We start from the raw sequence: 21,977 nt of genomic DNA, 5'->3' as shown, positions 1-21,977 counted from the left end.
TAGTAACAAATCAAGTTTTTACCTTTGATATAAAATATCACATTTTTTTATGTTGGCACTGGGGAGTTCCTTTGCTTGGTTGAACAGTGGGAAGGAGTGATAACAAGGGGCCATCCCTAGAAGTTACGAAAGGAAACTGTGAGCAAGAGGGTGAGGAGTGGTTTCTTTGCATGGAGGATGGTTGACCTGTGGAATGTATTGCCTGATAGAGTGGTGAGAGCGAGAACGGTCAATGAGTTTAAGGAGTGGTATGATAGACTTTGTGTTTCCTAGGAGGGACTTACCACGTTGAGTCTTGATAGACTTGTATTTCCTAGGAAGGACCTCCCGCGATGAGTCTTTTGACTCCTTGGAGGCCTAAATAATAATAATAATGTAATTTACATGGATGATGAATCTTTTCTTCTCTCTTAACAGTGAAGATAACGACATGGGATGGGATTAAACATCTTCCTGTACTTTCTTCATTTCTGATGGCTGACTTACAACTAAGTATCAGCTGTATATATATATATATATATATATTCTGTGGAGTGTTCCATTTAATTTTAGCATTTTGAACAGGTTTTTCCTTGGCATATGATCATGTGACTTTTTCAGATCTACACATCTACAAATACACATTTCCTGAAATATAAGCTACTTTGGCTTGAAAGCAACTTATATTGTTTTTTCTTTTCCTATTCACATATGCTTACCTGGAACACTCAACAGAAAAATTCCTTTCAAATTGTATTTTCTTGTTATTTATCCATGGGCACAATAAGAATTCTGCTCAGTCTGGAATTCAATCTTGCAGTCAAATCTTCTGAAGTATGTAGTGTAGCTACTGTCAAATTTTTATGTTGCTGTACAGGTATCCCTTGCTTAACGCGGTTTGGCTTAATGTGGGATTTGATTAACACAGCGAAATTAATCGCAACAATCCCTTTATATACACAGCAAGAGTTTTAATTAACGTGCCTTTAAATTTGCCATGCAAAAACATGCAAGCCTCGAGGAATGTTTCCTAGCCGAGAGAAAGAAAGTCGTGAGCATGATGTCATGTCATGCTCATGACTTTCGACTCACGAAAACTCAAGGACTTTAAAAGGATGTAACAAGAACTCTTTATGTTGAAAGTTTATTTTTCACTTGGTTAGACTATAATAAATTTAGTTTAATCCTTTATCCAGGTGTGAGCAAACATAGTTTGCGCCTAAAAATATCTTCAGGACTGGGGTAAGGTAGTACAACACTGGGCAACTCATAGCAAAGGTGGACCAACCTTTGCTACGAGTTGCTCGGTGTTGTACTACCTTACCCCAGTCCTGAAGATATTTTTAGGCGCAAACTTTGTTTGCTCACACCTGGATAAAGGATTAAACTAAATTTATTAAAGAACTCTTTACCTGTAATTTGTTGGGAGAATCAGAAGGCTTGGGTTACCCAAAACCTATTCGAAGATTGGTTTAAGTCTTATTTATGTCAGGCAGTTGAAGCTTATTGCAAGAGAAATAACTTAGCTTTCAAAGCTCTTTTACTTTTAAATAATGCACCTGGTCATCCAAATTCTCTTAATGATCTGTGTGAGAATGCAAAAGTTTTATTTTTTTTACCAAATACGGCATCATTGCAATTTTCAAAGCCTGTTGTTGGATCCTGAATGGAGAACTTTACAAGTAAATTCTTTATTCAGGATTTAACATGATAAATATTACTGATTAAGGAGATACCTGCACATCAGCTAATAATTATGAAAAATTTCTTTATGTTATGTGATAATGTGTAGTCCATATGTGCCATATATTGAAATTTATTCCTGTATAACTGAAATGAGAAGCAGAGAATTTTGTGTCAGAATAGTAAGAATTATGTAAGGGAATTGTTAAGTTATTTGTAAATCCCATTAAGCTGTCTAGTACATTACGAAATTTCCAGAAAGATAATAAGTAGTAATCCGGAATGATCGTGTATAATCTGTACGAGTCAAGCGTAGCGATGGAGGCTGTACCTACGCGGAAAGTGACATCAGAATGACTACCTGGAATAGGGTAACCTAACAAATTAAGGAGAGTGTAGAATCACCCAAGGGGCATGAACGATGGGGTTCATGGGTAAAAAACACATCGAATAGAGGGCGCCCAAAAGGGTGAATAAAAGACGATGCGCGCCATATTACAGGGTTTTTTCTTCTTCAGTTCCTGGATTCCAGTTTTTGGAGGTTTGTCGGGGGATTTGTGAGAGAGCGGTGGGTCAACTACAGTGATGTCGGATGATGAGGCTTATTCTTGAGGATGCTTGAGGATTTCCAAGCGAAGCTGATTGTGTTACGACAGCCTATGCAGGAGCGAGCCTTCGAATAAAGTCCCATCGAGGGGAATGGAGAAGATTTCCTGTGGAGCGGTAGACAGCACGCCACAATCCGGAAATGATTCAAAGAAAAGCGTAGTGCATCGCCAGGTGCAAAGATGGCTGATAACTATACAGTAAAAAATACAATTTTATTAATACAGACCAGTTTACAATAAAACTTATATTAAAACCTACCAGTTTTGCCAGCAAACTGTCTGGCTTTTTCAAGGCGTTTACGGAGATATGAAAACTAGTAAATGCAAATTGAAAGGAACATAAAAAACGTTGTAAACCGACTAGTAGCTAAGGTTACACGTTCGCGTGACAGAGGGGACTTATTGTTCGTATTCATTATCACGCATGCGTGTTTGTTGTAAACGTGTAATGTGATTACTGGCTAGCTGTAGTTCACGTTTACAACAAACATGTATGCGTGATAATGAATAAGAACGAGTCCTCTCTGTCACATGAACGTGTAACCTTAGCTACTAGTTGGTTTACAACGTTTTTTATGTTCCTTTCAATTTGCATTTACTAGTTTTCATATCTCCGTAAACGCCTTGAAAAAGCCAGACAGTTTGCTGGTGAAACTGGCAGGCTTTAATATAAGTTTTATTGTAAACTGGTCTGTATTAATAAAATTATATTTCTATTATAAAACGACCAAATATGTATAATTTAAACTATACAGTAAGGTAATCCAGATCTACATGAGATGGCAGCATGAAATCTGAAATGATCCAGTAATGTAAAAATTTCATTCTATATTAAAAATTGCTTAGAAGAATAAAAAAATTGTGTATACTGTAAACTAAGGACACTAATAGAGGACTTTTAAGTGAGAATTTGATTGAATTAGTTAAGACCCCGTGGAACAAAGAAGAATTGTTGATAGGCAGTACTTTGATTGAGAATGGCTAGGCTTGACTAATGAAATTTAGAATTAAGATGGTTATCGATAGAGTATTAATGAAAGTGTTCAATGCGTGTTCTGTGAATAACTTGTGAAAGGAATTATATCCTAGTAGTGTTATGCTTACATTTAATCTTATCTTTTCATAATTGAAGGATTTAGCTTACTCAGTTTCATTGTTGTGATTTAGTATGAACCTTAGCTTAGAGTGAGTTTTGTTCTATTGAATATTTGAATTTTCTTATATGTAAATGTTTTGTGCTTTTTTTCCAATAAATATGTTTTGTACCTTATACCTGAGTTTATGCCTGATTAAGAATTCAAACCACCACTTATGAAATAGGAACCTTTTGGCAGGAAGGAATTAGATATTATTGCTTAGGTGAGATTCAGGTCACGACTGCTAACTGAATCTGCACAGCGCTAGCGTAAGATTAATAATAGTGTGTATCCCTTTAGAATTTAGAATTATTTCTTTGAACAAGAGTCTCTTCTGTTATAGGATATTGGCTGGTGCAGCATAAAAAGAAATTTTGCCAATATCCGTAAAGGAAATAGTGCTGAATTAATATTTTAAGGGCACAACAGTAGATTAGAAAGCGGGCTATTTAGAGGTAGAACAAGGTAAAATATAGTGAAAGTAATGACATAACACTGTTTTCTTAAAAAGACATTCTCAAAAGCAGTAGAAACAGCAGGAGAAAATACGATTACACTACATGAATTTTGGAAAAATTTAAACATTAAACATGCAATTGCAAATATTCATGACTCGTGGGAGCAAGTGTCTTCTAGCTGCATGAGAATTGTTTGGAAAAATCTTTGGCCAGAATGCACTAATGACTTAGATGATTTTCAAAATCCTGTGAACAACGTCGTCAAAGAAATCATTGCAATTGGTTAAGACCGTGGTTTTGATGGTGTTGATGCAGAAGATGTTAAAGAATTATTGGATTCAAATTCAAAAGATTTCAGTGACAACGATCTTCTTGAAATTGAACAACAATGCGCATATGAAGACAATGAACAAATGGAGTGTGAAGATGAGATTCCTAAGGAGATAATAAAGAACTGGATGGAATATTTTTGCAGTTTAAAATCGCTTAAGCAGCAAATAATGGATATGGATCCAGATGTTAATCGAAGAATGCTTGTTTGCTGAGGCCTAGAGAGTCATTTTGCTTGTTATCATAGAATTTATGCTGATAAGAAAAAAAACCTAAATCTGTTCAAATGACTCTTGCTCACTTTTTTTGATAAAAATTGCAATAGCTAACCTAAGCACAAGCATTTATTAAACATTTACTTTGCATTCATTTTTTATTTCTCCTAAAAGAGTACCATATGGAACGAATTATTAATACAGTAATCAGTCATGGACAAATTGTAATTCTTACCATTGATTATTATACACTGCTCAAAACAATTAGGGGATATTTACATGAATAAATATTTCTTACTTATGGATAGGGTGTAATTGATAATTTATGAGATATTGTTTAAATAATCGATATTTATTACAAATTTAACAAATTATACATTTTAGCGTGAAATAATTTTAACAAGAATAACAACAAGAATAGCCAAAAACGCTTTTGTTAATTTTTAATAGGGTTTACGGTCTCCATTAACAGCCAAAACAGCAGTACAGCTTGATTGCATGGACCGGATAAGATGATCAAACACTTCTTGGGATATTTCCCCACTCTTCTGTGAGAGCAATTTCAACCTCTTGAAGCGATTGTGGTGGCACCAGTCGAGCAGAAACGCGCCTACCTAAAGCATCCCAGGCATGTTCGATTGGATTACAATCTGGTGAACAGGCAGGTCAGTCCATTTGTTCAATACCTTCTTCCTCAAACCATTCTTATACCAAATGTGCACAGTGTGGACGAGGATTGTCATCCATAAAAATGAATTTTTGGCCAATTGCAGCAGCATATGAACGAACTATAGGTTCCAAAATCTCATCATGATACCTTTGGGCTGCTAAGGAACTGTTTCTGATAAAATAGAGATTAGTACAGCCACCTATATTTATTCCAGCCCATACCATCAAACTCCCACCTTGATGTTGGGGTCTTTCATGAACAAACTGTGGATTATTTCTTATTCCACTTTCATGCCATATCAAGATACATCGGTTATCTAGTTGCAGACTGAACCTGGACTCATCACTAAAAAGTACACAAACCCAATCCTCATTTGTCCAATTGCGGTGTTCCTGTGCCCAAATTCTTCAGGCTCTTTTGTGATTCGCAGTAAGTGGAATGCAAACCATTAGTCTTTGAGCATATAAACCTATGGCATGAATACGGTTTCGAACATTTCTCGTCTCCAGAAAGTGATTCCAAAGTCGCGAAATTACACTTTGAGATATACGACACACTTGAGCAACAACGTGTTGCGTTTGTCCAGCTTCTAATCGATGGCTTGGAGAGCCATCGATTCTGGGATATCATGTTGCTCTGCCATTTTTAACAAAATAATGGGTGGTAGGTGACACAAGTTTACAATTGAAGTGATAATTATGCACTGTGGAAGTGAGCGCAACAAGCCACGCTTTTATACCCCCCACATGCTAATACAGCTAACACACGTTTCGACAAGTCTTAACATGATTTTGTATGCAATTGCATGTTCTACACTGTTGTATATTAAGATTATTTTTAAATAAATGTGTTACATTTGTAAATTAATTTTATAACACTATAATTTACAAGAAAACTAAAATATCCCCTAATTGTTTTGAGCATTATATTTGATTAACTCGATTTTGATATATGCAGTAACATTGAGGGATTAATTAATCGCATTAATCAAGGGATACCTGTATTTAAGCGTTTTTGATTGAATGCCATCTACACCAACTCATATTTCTAATATCTTTTTCTCCTTCACTATGGAAATATACTCATCACTGCAATCCCTCTGAATATTTTCTGTGCTGTTCTGTTACTGATTTTGTCACCCAATATTTCAGATTATTAAATAGGAGTAAGTTGTGATGGTGCACAAAGATAATATATGGTATGTTCTTTGCTCTGTGAAGAGAATAGAGTACTATTGTTAGGAGAGAATAATAAACTTAAAAGTGATTGAAAGATCTAAGCAAGCAAGAGGAGATGCAATAAGAGAAGGAGAGCAAGATCAAAGGAGTAGTTTCCACTAAAGGAGAGGTGCAGCATAATAGTAAGAGGCAAGAGTTGGGGTGATAAAAAAGATACAATGGTGGCTGCACAAACACTTTAAGAATTAGCAAAGGTGTGTGGAGAGTAGTCGATGTGAAGAGGAGCTATCATGGGATGGAGATCTTTGGAGTTTTAGGAAAACAAGGTAGCTTATGATCAAGAGGATAAGTTCAGATCTAGTAAAGAGAATAACATCTTGGTGTTGACAGATGTTGGATGAGCTACATTCTTAAAAATGCTGTATGTGTGTGTACAAGTGCCAGAGGTATCAGGAATAAAGAAGAATTAGTTCAACTGATTGAGTCAATGTATTTGAAAATGTTAATTAAACATGATTTAAAGATGTGTGTTGATGAGAATAGAGGTGGAGGAGTATGATGATGTTTTTTTATGAGAAGGAAGCATTGTGCCCTCTTGAAATGGAGTTGCAGGGGAAATTATGACAAAAATTTTAAGGTGGCACGATATGAACTGAAGGAAAGACAGTGAGATTTTAGTAAGATTTAGTTATAAACCTTGGAATATTTATTATAATGAAAAAGAAATACAAATTAGTTTAGCAGAAGTGTTTGATCATTATGGAAATTTAGATTGAAATGAAGGAAAAAAAAACAAATGAATTTATTGAGTTTCTGAGGAATAACTACATTATACAGTATTCAAAGTATACATAAGGATCAAGCAAAAGTCATGTATGAGGACTTTTATGAGGAAAGGGTACATGTGAATTGAAAAGCAGGTTGTCATAACTTTATTAGGGAGACAGCTTGGAGCAGTAGCATGGAGTGCATAATTGGATAGATATATCAGTACTGCTTAAGAGAGTGGTCAAGTAGTATTTAATAATAGCATTGTCTGAATTTATAATATACTAGAGGTATATTATTTTTTTAATATCACTCTCTCACATGAGACCACAGGCCCTGTAGCAGATAAATGTGTGAGGGCTGGAGTCGAGCAAAGTAATTGGTTGTTATTCCTCTTAATGAGTTGGAGGTTGTAGTCTTAGAGGAATACTTCATAGTAAATGCTGTTCCACAGAACTGAGGTAGATGACATGAAAAGATGAGGTTGGGAGTAGCTGGTTTGGTGAGTTAACAATTCAACTGTCAAGGATGTTGGGCAACTCTTGCTCATGTTGCTGTAGGTTTAGCTGAAATGCTGGGCATAATGGATGTAAGTTTTATTGAACATCACCCATGGAAATATTTAGAACAAACACTGTAAAAACTGTGTGAGATAGCTGTTAATCAACTTAATTGCTCTTTCTGAACAACATATCTAGAATTTTTAGAGCAGTATTAGGTGCATCACCCCAAATGTTAGAGTAGTATTCCAAGGTTGGGCAGATATTGGGACTTTTACTGAGTAAGTAATTGGTTAAATGAAAAGTAGCATCTTAAGTGAAAAAGGATGGCAAGTTTTTGGGAAGCTGAGGATGCTACGGAAGTGATGTAATTATGCCACTGGAAGACTAGGAGTAAGATTTTGTCTGAGAAGAGATCTGATCTTGAGTGCTGTCAAAGGTTTAAAAAAAAAAATGTTTTGGAAGCATTGAAGGTGATTGGGCAGGATGGTGTGGAGTGGAGATCAGGGTTAGGACACTTATTGTAGATGAACTTGAAGATTGCAATGTTGTATGAGTAGAAGATGCTATTCTTAAGCAAAACTGTAAATAGAATTTGAGATCGGTGCATATATGCATATACAAAAATGACTATGAGGAAGAGGGTGGATGAAATAACAGCACCCTGAGGAATGTCTGTAGTAATAGGAAAAATCTGAAAAGAGAGCACTTTCTACCATTACACATGAACAACATGAGTGTAAACTAGAAAGATCAATTACAAAGGGAGGAAAGCAGACCATAAGATGACAGTTTACTGATAAGCCCTCAGTGCCAAACCCTATCAAATGCTTTAGAAATGTCACTTGCACAGGTTTCTTCAAACTTTCTCATTGTCCAGAAGTAGATTATGTAAGTGAGGAGATTGCTGTGGATCTTGATTGAGTATCAACTAAAGGAAAGTGCAGTATGTTTTAGTCATCTCTTTTGCAGTTGGATCAGAAGAATAATGCTAGGTGATCAGCTTTATCTTAAAGTGATGTTGCAATATACCATTTAGTGAGAAAGAAGTGAAAGCACAGATAGAAAAAAGTTATGCCCAATGACTTTTGGGATGGACCATTGACACAGGTAACAAGTTTTCTACATTTAGCTTTTAGAGTCAGATTTGGTCCTGTTAATGATGGATTTGCAAGTGTTGTGGATTCACTATAAGCTGTAAATGAAGCAGGAGTTATATCTCAAGCCACTTATCAGATGTTTTTTCTTGGGCTTCTTAGGCACACATTTTGGGAAATTATGGCTTGGATGTGGAATGTGAATTTTATACAGAGTGGGAAATGAAGGCCTTCATTCCAGCATACCAATATCTGTAGAGAATTGCTTGCCCATTATTAAGAAGAAAATTATATCAGATAAATTCCTACCTCTGAGGAAATCTGGATCTACTTCAGCAATCAGAATATAGAAAAGCAAAATGGATCAACTTGGATGAACAGCACATCTGCAGTAGTCCAGTTGAAAATAAGCACTCAGACCAGATAGTATCAGTGTATTTCACTCATGTGTCATCTCCTATCTAGGAGGTTGACTTCCAAGATGTGACTAATGGTTGACTATGGGCGTAAGGACATGTGGTGAGGACCTTATCTCTTCTATGTATTGTCGTAAGTATTCATGACCATAAATGTGTTCATGGGGCTAATTTGCCTGTTCTGAGATGAAAAAACTTGAGTTTCGGGGTGAAAAAAATCCTCTAACTCTGTATAGATTGTCTAACTCACATTTAGTCGAAAGAGACCAGATAAAGGTTCCTCACATCACGGATGGGAATCGAACCCAGGTCTTTCCAACCAACGGGCTTCATCTATACTGACTGAGCTATGGAGCTTTGTTGGTGTATACAGCACGATCAATGTATACAGTTTAAATACAAAAATAAAAGAGCTATAAATAGCATTTCTATTCTTTTTCAGACCTGATGTCATCTGTGATATTTAGTGATATCGGGATTATCTTATTTTTTTTAAATTTTGCAGCAGTCAATTTTTTTAATAAAAGATAAAAAAATGAAAGGATAACTTTTTGTTTTATTTATATGTAAATATTTCACTAAATGTATAGTGCTTTATTTCTTTTAATTAGAAATTTGTTTGAAAAAGGTTTGAATAATGCATGCACTGTGTATGTGACACATGATGAATGTTGGTGATAATCACTTGTATGCAAAGTACAAAGAGTAGGCCAGGAAGGTGACTCAGTAAAGACAGTGAAAGTGCAGTATGAGCAGAAATTAACCAATCAAGCCAACAAAAATCGTAGTAAATTCTTTCGATATGTGGCAAATAGAAGAAAGAATGACTACAGAAGGGTGATGTTAACCACATCGCCGTCAATGTGGATAAAATACACCACTCCTCTACACTTCGCAACCATCATATGTTTCAATATAATATCAATGGTATTAAAATTTTAATATGCACTTCACATCCATGCTAACCTGGACGTATATATATATGTCTTGGCCGGTTGTATGGTTAATTCATGACAGTTGTAGATTGGTAACTCATGCAGAGGATGTAATTGAAGTATTCAATGAGCAGTTTATAAAAGTATTTCATCCTTGTGAAGGCAATATCATGAGAAGCTAAGTGTAGAGGATATGGTGAAGGAGGAATTGATGACGAGTGAGCAGAAGGTATATGAGGAATTAAGTAAACTCAGTGTTAATAAGCCAGTAGGACTTGACAATATGTCACCATATATTTAGAAGGAATACTCTAGGGAATTAACTGCACCCTTGGTTCACTCCTGACACACAAATTATAGATTATTTTGTGTGCCTGGAGTTGTGGTTAAGGCATTAGAGAAGCTGATGAGGACTAAGATTCAGAAGTGGGTTGAAAATAGCAGTATGTTCTATGATGCTCAGCTTAGTTTGTTGGGGGGGGGGAGAAGATCATGTTTTAGCTCTTCTTTGTACTACAACAAATTGATGAATCCCACTGGATAAGGGAGATACATATACAGGTATACTTGGATTTTTCAAAGGCCTTTGATAGATTGCCCCATGACAAGCAGGTTATTAATTTGAAATGGTTGAGTTTGAATAAGAGACTTGTGAGTTGGATAACTGATTGGCTGTCAGATAGGTGTCAGTAGGTTATGTATAGAAAAGTAGTATCACAAAAAGGAAGGTCACTAGTGGAGTACCTCAAGGGTCTGTTTTGGGGTCATTATTATTTAACTTGCATGTTAATGATATTGGATAGGCTTAACTGGAGGTATTAAGTGTTTGCTGATGATGCGAAGTTGAGAAGAACTGTGAGAAGCTGAGCAGGTGTGGCGGCCTTGCGGGAGGATCCTAATAGACTGTGTGAGTGGGCAAATGAGTGGGGTTCAGTTTAATGTTGCAAAATGCAGGGTCTTGAAATTTGGTCTTCAAGGTTTGGATGCAGAGTATACAATTAATGGAGAAATTTTGAAGGAGGTTCAAGAGATGGTGGACATAGACTTAAAGTTTACAGCCACATTGCTAAAATTGTAAGAACATCACAATTGATTATGGCATTGATGAGGAGGACCTTGACATGCAGAAGCAAAGAGGTTATGGTTCCTTTATATAAGGCTTTGATCAGGCTACATATGGACTTCTGTGTGCAGATTTGGTTGCCTGGTTTTTAAGGGGGATGAGGCTATATTAGAGAGTCTAATGAAGGTTTACTAAGTCAATTTCAGGTCTATGAAATGCTGCATATGAGAATTGATGGAATGCAACTTTCAGAGCCTTGTGAATAGAAGAAGAGAGACTCTGTATAAGGAGGGTGTGAGCAAGGGAATGAAGAGTAGCTTCTTTGCATGGAGATTGGTTGGTGATTGGAATGCACTGCTCAAACTGGTGAATGCAGAAAATGTGACTGGGTTTAAGGCACAGTTTCTTTTTGCATGAGAGTGTCGATCTTTCACAGTGAGTCTTTTTATGCCATGGAGGTCTGATTTTAATAATAAAATAAATATGTATAGCTTATGGTCTGTCACAAACTGTTTAATTACAATACTATTGGTATCAAGAGCTGCTGTAGCTCACTTGGTTTTGACATAGTCCTTTGGTTGGCAAGATCTGGATTTGAATCTCATCTATGACAGAGAACCTTTATTAGGGCTTTTCAATCAAAGGTGAGTTGTCCATTCTGGTGTGGAGATAGAGTTTTTTTTTTTTTTTCAGAAACTGGGGTTTTTCATCCCTCAAAACAAGCAAACTGACCCTTGAAAACATGCATATCTACAGACATAAAATACTTATGGTTGTGCAGGGAAGGCTGTGAAACCACCTTGTTTTGTAATCATTATTTCATACTTAAGTAGCATGTGAAAATATTGAACTTTTCTAAGTTTTTACACCATTATAGAACTATAGCCCTGTTTACAATAGTTGCTTTCATTTTCAATGTCATGTTATTAATGTCACACCAGGCAGTAGTACACTTGTGCAAAGTTTGATATAGTGAGAGCAATAAGGAACAACTGTTAATTAAAATAGAATGCATTCTGGAAATTGGTAGTTGAGGAGAGAAATATAGTTCAAAGAAAATTATTATCATTATTTTTTTTTTTTTTTATGAAGCCAAAAAAGGTGGAAAATAACATTAATAGGGAAATGAACAGTTCCCCAGAATCAACAGATGTTTTTTTTTTTTTTCCCCCAAGGAAGATAAGTTAAAGTATGGATAAAACTACTGAGAAGGATTATGAATTGTTTTCCAAAGTAATGGGCAGTTTTTAAATACATTGGTTGAGCCAGTGCATTTTTGTAAGACAGTGGGTGCTAGAATGCATTCTTTGCTAGTAGGAAGAATTGAAATTTAAAACCATACCACATTATCCACGTGTCACTGTTAATAAAGGTGCTGGTATACCATACTATTGCTTATTGCCCAAAAAAAAAAAAAAAAGTATTGCATTGAGCAGCAAACTTGTTCTAATTAAATGTTTGAAACACAGAAGAGATGAATTTTTTGTGCTGAAAGATAATGAAGGAGTTTCTAGAACAAAAAACATACACACAAAAAAAAAACAGAAACTTTAGAATTGTTTTAAAAAGGAATTTCAATAGTTTATTATTATTACATGACACCTCCAAGGGCTCGTTGAGGGAGCCACCAACTACACAGAATGCCACTACTATCATCTATGCACAACACCATCTATTGCCCACCACCACTACTAGTATTTTTGTCTGTGAATTACATGTGTGCTTATGGCCAATTTGTATGCAGGATGAAAAATCCAAGTATCCTGAGCAAAAAACTGCTATCTCTATATGAGATCAGCTAACTCTCCTTCAATTGAAAAAAAAAATAAAAATAAAGATTCCTCTCGTCAAGATGAGAATCGAACTTAAGCTTTCATGTTAAACTTAGGCTATATGTTAGAGAAGATATGAAAAAAAAAAATGTTTTTACTTAAGAAATGCTGGGCACAATTAATTTGTTTTCAAGTAAAAAAACAAGTATAAGTTATTTCTTCCTTTCTCAATAACCATTATTGAGAAAGGAAGAAATGGTGATTATTACATTTGGGGTTAACTGATTTTGGTTGGAAATAGGAAGGAATTTTGTGTAATTGTCTGTCTGATATAAAGTTTGTTGGTTTTTCTCTTTAGATTATAAGTTTGCTGATTTGTATATAGTACTTGTGAAACAAACATTTTACACACCCATGCAATATCATAATTTCACTAATTGTTTGTAAATAAACATATTAACTTCAAATGTATTTTGTCTCTCACTCAATCCCTTCAGTTTTTTTAGCTATTTTTATGACAATATTCTGGACACAAATCCATGTTATTAACTGGAGAAAGAAAATCAATTAATAATCTAATTGGCATAATACTGACACTTGCGAAGAGATGAATCAAAACTCTAGAACATAATGGCTTGCATTTTGTTTTAATGTTTTTCAACTGTAGTTTTGTTAAAATAAAAAAAAAAATCAAATAATCATTTGATTATTATTCTTTTATTACTAAATCACTTAAGGAATTGACAATGTAGATAAGAATATAAATTAAATTACACTTTAATAAATATTTCCGATATTTTGACAACATTACGTTACCATCTTCAAAAGGAACTTACAAAAAAGGCATGCACGTAGGCACTACAAAACAGTAACTGAGAATGAAGTGATGAAGCTATTGTTCTCCTAAAACTCCTGAAAGCCCCCTAGCAGGCTAAGTAGGTGTTCTTGGCCATTGGGCTGAAGGTCTGCTGATGTAAGCCTCCCAAATTTGGAGCAGTCTCATACAACCAAATTTGTTGAGTTTTGGAGAGTTTCTTAGGGCTGAGGCTGATTCCATGAATAGTCTTTCGAATTTATATTTGCTCGATGTATTGCTATAGCTTTCTTCCACCATATCCTGTGGCGTGTATCCAGAGCATGGTCTGCAAGACTAGAGTGGCTGTACTTGTGAAACCGGATGTAGTCCTTGTGTTCCGAAATTCTGATATTTGCTGTCTTGCCTGTTTGGCCAAAGTAAGACTGCTTACAGCTACAAGGGACCTGGTATACACCAGGTAGGTCTAGGGGAAGTGGTTGGTCTTTAGTAGAGCAGATAAGGGATGCCAGTTTTCTGTATGGTCTGTAACAGGAGGTCAAGTCATGTTTTTTTTAAGATTCTGGTAATCTTTTCCGATGTGCCTCGGATATAGGGAATGGTGATGGATTTAGAGTAATCCTTGTTGTGAAGGGGGAGGGGGGGGTTGTGGTTTGTTGGTTTCAATATTTTTTTGGATTTTTTTTGGAGGTAGCCATTGGCTGACAAAGTGTTGAGGATATAATTTAGTTCAGTGTTTAGGGCCTTGCCGTTAGAACAGATTAGTTTAGCCCTATTGTATAGTGTTTTCACCACTCCATATTGTTGTGAGGCGGGGGGGGGGGGAATTGTTGGTGAATGTACCTGCCTGTATGGGTGGGTTTTCTATAAACTGAGAAAACCAAGGTTCCATCAGGCTGGTGGGTGACAGTGTGTCTAGGAAAGGGAGGCTGTTGTTTTCCTCTTTTTCCAGAGTGAACTTGATGGGGTGTTGGTTGTTTAAGTGTGTTAGGAAGGAGAGGAGTGTATCAGAGCCATGTGGCCAAATAGCAAACACATCATCAATGTAGCAAAGCCATATCGTTGGTTTTTGTGGGGCAGAGGCTAAGGTTTTTTCTTCAATGGTGTCCATAGAGAAATTGGCCAAGGGTGGGGAGAGTGGTGAACCCATGTCTATCCCCTCTATTTGTTTAGAATTTTCCCTGCCAAACAAAATAGCCTGAGTTCATTGTGAACTGAAATAGGGCTGAGATATCGAGAGAAAATTTAGCTTGGATTAGCTCTAAAGTTTTCTTGAGTGGGACATTTGTGAATAAGGAGGAGACGTCAAAGCTGACCATTATGTCAGTTGGAGTGTAAGGTTTTCTATGCTGGCTTTGAAATGGGCTGAGTTTTTTATGTATGATGGTGTGTTGCTAGTATAGTGTGCGAGCGCTGTGGCCAAATGTTTAGCTAATTTGTATGTAGGGGAATCAATGCCATCCACTCTGAAAAAAAAAAAGCCTTAGCCTCTGCCCCACAAAAACCAACCATATGGCTTCGCTACGTTGATGATGTGTTCGCTATTTGGCCACGTGGCTCTGATACACTCCTTCCTAACACACTTTAACAACGAACACCCCAGAATCAAGTTCACTCTGGAAAAAGAGGAAAACAACAGCCTCCCTTTCCTAGACACACTAGTAACCCTGATGTAACCAACAATTCCCCCCCCCCCTCACAACAATATGGAGTGGTGAAAACACTATACAGTAGGGCTAAACTAATCTGTTCTAACGACAAGGCCCTAAACACTGAACTAAATCGCATCCTCAACACTTTCTCAGCCAATGGCTACCCTCCCAAAAAAATATTGAAACCAACAAACCACAACCCCCCCACCCTTCACAACAAGGATTACTCTAAATCTACCACTGGAAAAAATTACTAAAATTTAAAAAAACATGACTTGACCTCCTGTTACAGACCATACAGAAAATTGGCATCCCTTATCCGCTCCACTAAAGACCAACCACTTCCCCTAGACCCAGAGGCGTAGCTAGAGAGGGGAAGAGGGAGCAGTCCGCCCTGGGCGGCACTTTGAACATTTTTTTAACTTTTTCAGTTAATTCTAAAATACAGTCTCCAGAACTCAGTTCCAACTATTGTAATACTGCTGCGAATTTTCCTCACAGTTGCTATAAGTGTTGCTAGTTGTGAGAGGAGTTTTTCTAAATAAAATTTATTAAGAATTACCTACATTACTATGAAATAGACTTCGCCATTGTCATCAACGATTTTGCTAACAGAAAAGCAAGAAAAATGACATTTTAGAATGTTTAAATTAAAGTTTTACTTCAAAAATAAATTAAAACACAGTTTTTAATTTATTTCCCTATATGTCGTTTTTAATTTTTGTAGTATTTTTGGTGTGTATTGAGAGGGGTGGCAAACTCAGGGACCACCCCGGGCAGCAAATGCTCTAGCTACACCACTGCCTAGACCTACCTGGTGTATACCAAGTGCTTGCAGCTGTAAACAGTCTTACTTTGACCAAACAGGCAAGACAGCGAATATCAGAATTTCGGAACACAAGGACTACATCCGGTTTCACAAGTACAGCCACTCTTGTCTTGCAGACCATGCTCTGGATACACGCCACAGGATATGGTGGAAGAAAGCTATAGTAATACATCGTAGCAAATATAAATTCGAAAGACTATTCATGGAATCAGCCTCAGCCCTAAGAAACTCTCCAAAACTCAACAAATTTGGTTGTATGAGACTGCTCGAAATTTGGGAGGCTTACATCAGCAGACCTTCAGCCCAACAGCCAAGAACACCTACTTAGCCTGCTAGGGGCACCATCAGGACTTTTAGGAGAACAATAGCTTCATCACTTCATTCTCAGTTACTGTTTTGTAGTGCCTACATACATGTGCCTTTTTTGTAAGTTCCTTTTGAAGATGGCAATGTGACGTTGCCGGGAAATATTTATTAAAGTGTAATTTAATTTATATTCTTATGTACGTTGTCAATTCCGTAAGTGATTTAGTAATGCATAACCAACGTATACGCTTGTCTACGAGTATTATTCTTTCAATAGGACTACACTGACAATATTTCTTGATGCTGATGGAAGAGGCATGCATTTAAGTTTACAGTCGACAATAAGAAGTGTAAGTGACACATTACTGTTCATTCCTTACGTGTAATCATATTCACATTGAGAGATAATTAATTACTGATATATTATTATATATATTAGGTTAAATGATGGTTTCTGGATTGAACAGAGAAGAAAGAATAACACATCATTTTACATTCATTGATGGCTGAGATGTCAAGTTAACTTAGTTAACTGCTGTACATCTAATCAACACAAAACAATCAGTCATTGAGTGGTCAAACTTTGAAATGTAAGTTATTTTATTTGTATAATTTGTATTTATTTTGTACAATTATGCTAATTTTGTGCTGGTAATGTTGCACGTACATTGGTAATGTTTATTTAAATGTCATGATAGGTAATATAATAAATTTAGTTTACTCTTTTATCCAAGTGTGAGCAAACAAAGTTTGCCCCTGAAAGTATCTTCAGGACTGGGGTCAGGTAGTACAACACCGGGAAACTCGTAGCAAAGGTGGACCAAGCTAACATTACTCGCATCTCAGTATCTCCCATAATGCAAAACACATCTCCTTGTGGATATGTATAATGTCATGCATTAAGAGAAGGGCCACTACCCAGACTAGGTTTGACCTTTATTGAGGTCTCTTCAGTGGGAGCCAGGCCCAGACGTGGAGTACCGGGCAGAAGCAATACCGAAGTCATCTTTACCTATAGGAGTTGCCAACAGGTGTGCCACCTTTTTATTAAATTACTCTGGATTTAGAGAAAGATGTTGAAAGTCTATTTTTCACTTGGTTAGACTATAATAAATTTAGTTTAATCCTTTATCCAAGTGTGAGCAAACAGTTTGCACCTGAAAGTATCTTCAGGACTGGGGTCAGGTAGTGCAAACTCGTAGCAAAGGTGGACCAAGCTAACATCACTCCTATCTCAGTATCAATAAAGGTCAAAACTAGTCTGGGTAGTGGCCCTTCCTTTAATGCATAACATTATACATATCCGCAAGGAGATGTGTTTTGCATTATGGGAGATACTGAGATAGGAGTGATGTTAGCTTGGTCCACCTTTGCTACGAGTTGCATGGTGTTGTACTGCCTGACCCCAGTCCTGAAGATACTTTCAAGCACAAACTTTGTTTGCTGACACTTGGATAAAGGATTAAACTAAATTTATTATAGTCTAACCAAGTGAAAAATAAACTTTCAACGTCATGATAGGTGTATTTCTTGTGTGTTTGAACTTGTTTGACTCGTTTTTCACATCATGTTGGTGCAATTTTACAAACTTTTCAATATAATATGGCATGCCATTTTTAGTTTTTTTTGGTAGAATTTTATTTGTAAAGTTAGTATTTCTGAAGTGTCTTAATGATTCAGAAAATATCAAATGTAATTCTATCTAATTTCAAGTTACTCTCTCCCACTCACACACTAGGCTTTGAAAAATATGAAGTCATATGGACTGTTGTGTACATATCTGATCTTCTGGTTTGTTTCTAGACTGTAAACACTAGAGACCTACTAACTTGTGAAAGGGTTAATTTTATGAGGGTGGGAAGATATGAGAGGGCATCTATCACAGTCAAGATTGTATGCAGTTAGGGAAGGGGGTGGGGAACAGATTTTTCCTGGCAGTGTTTAATTGGAAAGGATTGCCTTTGGAGCTTGTGAGTGCACAAGTAGTGTGAACATCTGTTGTGGGTGATATGTGCCTCCCTCATTGAGTTCCTGACTTTCTAGAGGTCTCTGGCAATAGTGATATTTGCTTTTGAAATTTTGGATTGATTTCTTCATCTAGTGTTATGAACAAGCATGATCATATATTTTCTGCAACTGATAATTTGAAATAAGTTGTTAGGAACATTGTATTTAGTACCAAAATAAAATTACTTTGTTTGTGTTTGCCCATGATTGTAGTGGTGGGCTGTGGGAAGGGAGGTGTTTTTCATTACACAGGGTTATTTTCATTCCAGTTGTTTCTAATTACACTAATTACTAAATATAGTACTTAGCCTCTAACTGTTTCACTACTGAATTTAGTTATATAATGAAAACTTTGTTTTGCTTGCATCTGTGCAGTATAATGTCTGTTGGAATTATTCCCATTATAACTGGAAACATGCATATCTGTAGATTATAGGATGATATAATTTGTACTGCCTCACAGTAACTTATTGGACATGTGCATAACAACATTGAATTATTAGTAATTTAATTTGCTATTGATGTTTTAATTCAGCATTTCTATTTTTGCTCTCTTTTATAAGGGCCAATTATTCTCACATGATTTATATCTCATTAATGTCAGTTCACATATTTACACCTTTTGGTAATGATATACCAATAATGATGCCAACCACATATAGAATTCCTCCTAGTTATTGATTTCTGATATATCCTGAAACAAGCATATTCTTTTTACCTGCTCTACACAATTTTGGTTTCAATCAAAATGCACCACACAATTTGCGGCATACCTGCTGATATGCAAACAAGCATTCAAGACAAATTATTGTGTCATGTCCCAAGGTCAAGTAGAGAGTATGATGATCGTCCTGACCTGGTGTGGACACATCAAAGCAATACATTTCACGTTAGAAACAGACACATTTTATCTTAAAATTAGAATTATTCTATACTCTATTGTGAATGACTGGGTTTGACTGTTATGGTACTTTGCTATGAAACTATTCATGCATATCATACTACACACACAAAGGCAATGGATATATACATGCTCTGTTTGGTCATTAATAAAGAATGTTTAATAAACACATGGATGGGCTACTCCTTCACAGATTTTTAGTAGATGGATATTATTACGTGACACCTCCATGGAGTCCAAAGACTTATTGAGGGAGGGCACCTACTCTACAACTCTGTCTCCACCACTCAATCCACCAACTACAATGAACTGCAACTACCATCATCGTCATCTACCTCCCATCATCACCACCATATTTTCACAGACAATCACAAACATCCATGCCCATGCAAGGATTCAAACTCACAGCCTTTTGACTGGAGAGGGGATATGCTGACCACTTGGCCAACTAGGCCAGGTATATTAAGAAATAAATCCATACATGGATATGGAGGTATGAAATGTTTCAAGAAGCAGACCTATAAGACATAGTATCTCAGGGCTCATTGGGACAAAAGTCTTGTAAGGGGAAGGATTGTCTCACAGAACTGAGGAGGATGGAATTAAAGATGATTGGAAGCAACAGGAGTGTTCATACAAAAAATCACTTAAACCATGACTTTTAACCCTATTCATAGTTTCTGCACTTATCACACTTTCGGGAAATGTATTCCACTCACCAACTATTCTCCATGCAAAGAACATGCTCCTCATTCCCTTGCTCACACCCTCCTTTATACAGTTTTGAGAATTGCTCTGTTGTTCTGGGATAAATGTGGAGATTTTCTCCACATTTATCTAGTAACAACTCCTTACCAACTTATATGTATCAATCATCCCCTGTCTTCTATTCACGAAGCTCTGCTGTGCAGACCTCATAAGTAGAAACACATTCCCTCAGTGCATTATATAAACACATATCCTGCATTTCATAGACCTGATATCGACTTACTGAGCTCTCTCTAGTATATCCTCATCCCCCTTGAAAATCAGGCAACTAAATCTGTGCACAATAGTCCATGTGCAGCTTGATCAAAGCCTTTATACAAGGGAACCATAAGTGCTTTGTTTCTGCATGTCAAAGTTCTCCTGAATATTGCCATAATCCATTGTGATGTTCTTACAGTTTTAGCAGTGTAACCTCTAAACTCTGTCTCTGTCCATCATCACTTCTAGATCTGTCATCTCTGGTACATCCTTCAAAATCTTTCCATGAATTGCATCACAATCTTGCCTACTAAATTTCAAGATCTTGTACTTTGCTACATTAAACTGATAGCTTCACTTGCATAGTCTGTTGCCATCCTCCTGCAAGGCCACAACATCTGCTCTGCTCCTCGTGGTTCTTCCCAACTTTGCATCATCAGCAGATAGCTCTTGATGAAGCTATCTCTCATAACTCATAGCAGCATATCTCCAATTTAAGCCTGTCTCAATATCATTCACAAGTTAAACAATAATAGTCTCAAAACAGACCTCTCAGGCACTCAGTTTTTTTTGTGATACCACTTCTCTATATATAACCTGATACCTATTTGTCAGCCAATCAATTATCGAACTTTAGTTTTCTTATTCAGTCCCATATGTTTCAATTTAGTTAACAGCTTGTCGTGTGACAGTGTATCAAAGGACTTTGGAAAAATCCATACTGCTAAATTCTAGCAGTATGGAAAAATCCATACTGCTAGAATACTGCTAGCATCAACACCGGCCTGGTTGGCTGAATGGTCAGCGTAGCCACACTCCAGCCAAAAGGCTGCAGGTTCAAATCCCGCTGTGGGCATGGATGTTTGTGATTGTCTGTGAAAATGGTAGTAGCATTGTTGGTGGTGGGCAGTAGATGGCATTGGCGTAGATGATGCAGTTCGCTGTAGTTGGTGGATTTGGAGAGTTGTAGAGCAGGTACCTTCCCTTGATGAGTCTTTGAACTCCCTGGAGGTGTCACATAATAATAATAATAACACAATTCTGAATCCTGGTCCTCACCATAACCTCTCCCCCTTTGTGAAGTGGAAGAACTTTATCCACTTTCTACTCCTTGGGGACTCATCTTGTTGCAAGGCTAATGTTACCAAGGTGTACCAAGGGTGCCATTAATTTCCTAGAACATTCCTTCAAGGCACACAGTAATATAGTTAAGTCCTATTTCCTTATTAACAATAAGTTCACTTAATTCCTTATATACCTTCTACTCATTCACAATCAGTCCCTTCTCCACCATATTTTCTGCACTCTAGCTTCTCGTGCCGTTGCCTTCAGGGGGGGATGAAATACTGTGATAAACTGCTCATTAAATACTTAGGAATATTCTATTCTCTGTCCATCTACCATTGTCATCAGCTAATATCATCCTCTTATAGTCATTCTTTGTTCTACTTGCAAGTTGGCTAATTTTTGCTCACGTGCAATTTTTCTGCTTTACCAACCAAATCACCTTCCTGGCCTACTATTTGTACTCTTCATGTAACTGATCATTGCAGAAATTTATCTTGTGTTGCCTCTGCAATACCTTGTTCTTCTTCCAGATTTCATGCTTAATCTCTTCATTCATCCATTTTACCCCTATCTTATTTAGCCTTTTCATCTTTGGAATACACTCGACATTGCTGCTGTTAAATAGA

General features: G+C 36.6%; 1 protein-coding gene across 7 annotated transcripts in view; it reads left to right on the top strand.

Annotated features, from left to right (window-relative positions):
• LOC150092902 (solute carrier family 61 member 1-like) overlaps positions 1–21,977 on the top strand; it is a 50,653-nt gene that overhangs the window by 9,066 nt on the left and 19,610 nt on the right. For 2 of the 7 annotated variants that reach the window (XM_090413429.1, XM_090413430.1), the window contains exons 2-4: positions 4,860–5,074; positions 16,687–16,759; positions 16,849–16,999. The gene's annotated coding sequence lies outside the window, so the exon portion shown is untranslated. The remainder of the gene's footprint in view (positions 1–4,859; positions 5,075–16,686; positions 16,760–16,848; positions 17,000–21,977) is intronic. The other 5 variants (XM_090413427.1, XM_090413428.1, XM_090413431.1 and 2 more) reach the window with 3 other exon arrangements.

Source organism: Typopeltis vanoorti, chromosome 24 (assembly GCF_054136105.1).
Source record: "Typopeltis vanoorti isolate ZY-2024b chromosome 24, IOZ_Tvanoo_1.0, whole genome shotgun sequence".
Taxonomy (NCBI): Eukaryota; Metazoa; Arthropoda; class Arachnida; order Uropygi; family Thelyphonidae; genus Typopeltis; species Typopeltis vanoorti.
This window is presented reverse-complemented; position numbering and strand designations above follow the sequence as displayed.